Genomic DNA, 5,069 nt, shown 5'->3' with positions numbered 1-5,069 from the left:
ACAGTAAGGTGTTCTTGTGTGTGTTTGTGTGAGAGAGAGATCAAGACTGTGTGTCTTAGCCTTATAAGGTCAAGCTGTTTTAACCAGGAAACATGTAAGGATAAGAGAAGATGTGAGTCACCGTTTTCCTTCATCTGCTCAGAAGCACAAAAACATCCTCTCCTCTGCCCTCAACACCTTCCCTAAGGGGCTATACAGTGCGTGTGTGTGCGTGCGTGTGTGTGTGTGTGTGTGTCCGCGTGTCCTGGGGTCCTAGTCGTTTCTGTTTTGTTCCTAATGAGGCGTCAAGCTATTCACATATCACCCTTTCATGAGAGATGTGAAAAGGGCCGGGGCAACAGCCGGTGCAGCACTGGAAGAGTCGGTGGAAGACTGGAGTGGAGTGAACTTTGCAGTACTGTTGGACTTGATTGAGTATTTATCTCCTTAGTTGTATATGGTGGATTGATCAGAAAAAAATAGTTACGTTTCAAATAATGTTATTCAGAAAATTTATTTATTATTTAATGAATATTAGAATAACTAATGTCTTAAGTAAAATCAGATTGTATGACTCTGTGTACCTATGTGTGTGCTTCTATAAGGAACTGGCCAAAATCTTGTCTTTTAGTGGTCTCAGACAATCAGCAATGACTCTGCAGAGAAAACTATCCAACCCTTACATGTTCATTAAATCTTATTTAATCTGCATTAACTATACAAACATGCTTCACAAAAGAAAGATGTTGGAGTACATACTGCCATGATATTATTCAAACCTATGAGTCAGCTGGTTATTGAACAACTAATATTTGCTATTTCAAGCTCATGCCAGGACTTAAAGCTGTGCGTCTATGGTAAGAACACCAAGTAAGACCCTCTCGCAGCCGTCCATTCTCTTACCTGCTTATCCCATTCAGGGTGGTAAGGGGTGGCTGGAGCCTATCCCAGCTCTTATTGAGTGTGGGTTTATTCTGTGCCTTTACCTTACAATATAAAGTGATTTTAGGCAGCTGTTGGCATCCAACAAATCCAGACATCCCTTCAGTTGATCCATCTACTGTTCACTGAAACTTAACCAGAAATGGTCTCAGTGTAGGGGTGGCTACCAAAAAGAAAGGGAAATGGGGAGAAAAGGTGGAATTACGCAAGAACTGACTGAAAATAAGTGGCAACAGGTCTTATGGAGTGGAAGAGAGTGAGAAATTCTTTTGTTTGAATCATTAATATTTACAGAGGAGGTCAGGAGAGAGGTAAAACAGCGAGTGCATGCAGCCATCTGTAAAACACTGTGGAGGCTCTGTCACGTCTGCACGCCAATGGTGTGGAAGATCTTGTCAAAGTTGGTGGAATTGTAAATGCAGAAACATATCATCAGATTTTAATCCAGCATGCAAAACCATCTGGAAAGCATCTGATTGGCAGTGGATTCATTTTTCAGCATGAGTTATCGCAAACACACTGCTAATGAGGTAAAAGCATACCTTGATAGAAAACAGTGGAGAACAAAAATAGCCCCGAACTCAACATTACTGAAGGAATCGACTGTAATCTTAATATAGAACAGAACAAAAGACAGCCAACATCCATAGAAGAAATTTTCTTCGAGATGCCTGGAGAACTATTTCTGAAAACTATGTGAAGCAATAACTTGGAAAAAGTAAAGAAATGAGGGGTGGCTCAAGTTTTGCACAGTAGTATACTCTGGAACGATCTACTTTTTTTCTTAGTCTTGCTCCTTGTCTACACAATCAAACATTATATATATATAATGTTTGATTGTGTAGACAAGGAGCAAGACTAAGAAAAAAAGTAGATCGTTCCAGAGTATACTACTGTGCATATATATATATACTAGATACACTACCAAGTGTTGGAAAAAGTTATCTTTGTAAATATTTGGTCCTTAGAATTTGTTGCCTAGTAGGTCAAAGTAATAGAAAGCAAATTGATCAACTTTGGTCATATTATTAAGATGAATGGCATTATGTAACTATAAACCAAAGTATAACCAAACTATAAGCCTTTCTTTGTGCTCCATTTCTGCTCCCCGTTGAGGAAAAAATATGCCTTCACAATGGAAACTCCCCCTACCTGAACCTGAGCAGGACCTTCTTGCATGCAGCTTACTTCTTTTCAGCTCTAGCTGCTGTTTTGACCTGCAAAAACCAATGCTGTTATTCTGGGACATGCTGTATCAAGCCTGCAGATGTGGTTTCCTATTGACAGCTGTATGTGCGTTTTTGTTTGTCTAGAGTGCAGTGATTTGTGCTGTAAGCCTGGTTCTCATCCAGACAATAATTTCGGCAGACATAACAAGAGAACCATCAAGTCTCTGCCAGATAGCACATACCACTTTACTCCTTCAAATTAATTATATACAATGTTGAAAATGAACACATGCTCTTTACGTGGTTCCTTTTCCATTTTCTCCTTTAAGAGCCTCAACTGTGTTGTGTAGGAGCGTTGGAAAATTTCACAAACTTTCTCCACAAATTAAAAAGCATCTCTGTGTTTGTCTGAGTTATTCCTTATACATAAATGTATGAAAACACTATCTTTTATTTAAACAAGCAGATATATTCTTTCTAACTTGAGGGCTTTGGACGCAAATACCTTAACTGTCCCTTAATCATTTATTGTCTCAGATATCCTCGGATTCTTCCCCTGTGTTTTGGCTTGTTTACAGACATCTGGTTTACATAGTATATCTTTTTTTACAGCAACGAACTGGATCTTTTTTTTTCTCCATGCTCTAGACCATCAAAACACCAGCTTTGCTCAAGCTAATGGTCTTATGCTTATGCTTCTGGCACAATCAGCAGAAATCTCCTGCTGTGTTTTACATATCTATATGTCACATTTAAAACATGCAGTATAAGTTACTGTAGATTTTCTTATTAGAGAAAAGAGTTTAAAGTTTACTTCAGCTTTAATTAATACATGATGTCCCATTCTTTGCTGCTGACACAGAAAATGATAACTTAAAATGTAGCCAAGACTTTACATGGGCACTGCTGTCTGCCAGAGTATCTATTTGTCTCCACCTTTGTGCTCTTGCCAGAACATTACAGTTCAACAGTTGACTGACGCAGAGCTGATGAACAAATGTGGATACAGAATAAGTTTGATTCTCTTTTCAAAGACATGACTCTGTAACTTGTGTGTGTGGATTCAAAGAGTTAGAGTAAATAATTTATGTGAGGATTACAGACGGAGGCAAAGAAGTGGGTCAGAACTGCATTTAGTTTATTAGACATTTGCAAAGATCAAACAGTGAGTGAAATAGATGGAGACAGAAATTACAAAACAGGGAATGGAGCAGGGGGTGTTTAAAACTGACACTTTGAACAATTAATCACATGTATTTATGCATGTGTTTGTCATCTTTGCATCTTTGTGTGTTTATGTTTCTGTGTATCTCATAGGGAAGTTATATTTTAAAAAATTCCAGTAACTCCTTTCCCCCCAAAGAAAGAGCACTTTATTTATTCCTCGTGGGGAAATTCCTCTCTGCATTTAAACCATTCACTCAGTGAAGCAGTGGGCAGCCATTGGGCGCCCGGGGAGCAGTGTGTGGGGATGGTACCTTGCTCAGGGGTACCTCAGGGTAGCTGTTCAGGGGAATCGAACCCCCGACCTTCCGATCATGGGGCCACCACTCTACCTACTGAGCTATCCCTGCCCCTCAGTAACTCCTCTTTATTAGGCAACTGTTGTTCCTCATGGGGCAGAAGTCAGTACCCACACTAATCTGTCTCTCTCTCTTGTGTTTAGTATGAGTGTGGCATACCAGAGGTCTGTTCTCGCTGTGTGATCTCAATAACAACACTGAAATTGTGCCTCAGGATGTGTATGTGTGTCTGTGTTTGTGTGCGTGTGCAGTGAGTTAGTTCATATACAGAGAGAAAGTTAAGATATATATATATAGTCTAACTCTCTGGGGGAATGTTCTCATCCGCAAAGACCCGCTCCCCCAGGAGGCCCCTCGGGCCTATTGCTGTGACAGCCAATGACGGCACATGCACCCACACAGACAGAAAACAGTGGTATATTACACATGGGATAACAAATGAGGATTAGAGAGTGTGACAAGAGATTTAATGCTTCCTGGTGAAGGTCAAGTTGAAAAAATAACTATGTTAGGTGGAAGAAGGAGATGGGAGGAAGAGCCAAAGAAAGTCAGAGAGGATGGGAGAGAGAAAAGTGGAAAAAGGCAACAGGTTGCCACAAACATAAGGACTCAAGTTCATTACTTTCTACTTGTGCTTTTTAATGCATAGGCCAAACAAACACAACAATCTAATCTCAGAAAACTTAAACTTGAGGGTTGTTCTTACCCTCAACTGAAAACATCATCCGGACTAAGATATTTCTCTATTTATAGATTTAGCATGGAAAAATAAAGCACCTACTTGCATTTGGTTAATATTTTGTAATCTTGTTTTTTTCCCCTCAAGATGTTCAAGACACTTTAAAAACAAACCCACACTTTTCCTGTACAGATTTTGACTCGGAGCTTTGGCTTGTTGATTTTGAGCTGGAAGCTGGCAGTGTACCTCTGTGCATCCTCTGCTACCTTGCCTCTAAAATATGTGCAACAGAAAAAAAATATTTAGCTAGTGATAAATCAGAGCAGGCCTCGAAAAAACTAACTGTGTGTGTGTGTGTGTGTGTGAGAATCCTCTTTTTCTGAAATATGTGTCAGTGAGGCATGTGAGGACACTTGTGGGTGGGTGTATTCACATCCATGTAAGTGTGCGCGTAGGCTGGTCAGTGTTATAAACACCAGCGGAGTTTGTTTACATGCTCAGTATCAGTTTGGGAAGCTGTCATTTACCAAGCTATACACACAGATATTTAACACAGTGTGCACAGTAAGGAGTGTGAGTGGACATGTTTGTGTGGATGTGTGTGTGTGTGTGTGTGTGATTGTCATCCTGTAATCATGTTTTTCTAACTGACTGTCCACATTTCAAGAGCAGCTTGCCAGGAAATGTAACTTCCTGCCCAAGAGACTGATTCAGCAGCATCCAGCTGTTGCATGTGTTTGGTTAGAAACACAGGAGAGGAAAAAGTAAGACAGAGGT

This window comes from Pundamilia nyererei, unplaced genomic scaffold (genome assembly GCF_000239375.1).
Source record: "Pundamilia nyererei isolate P.nyererei 1_Seehausen unplaced genomic scaffold, PunNye1.0 scaffold00070, whole genome shotgun sequence".
Taxonomy (NCBI): Eukaryota; Metazoa; Chordata; class Actinopteri; order Cichliformes; family Cichlidae; genus Pundamilia; species Pundamilia nyererei.
This window is presented reverse-complemented; position numbering follows the sequence as displayed.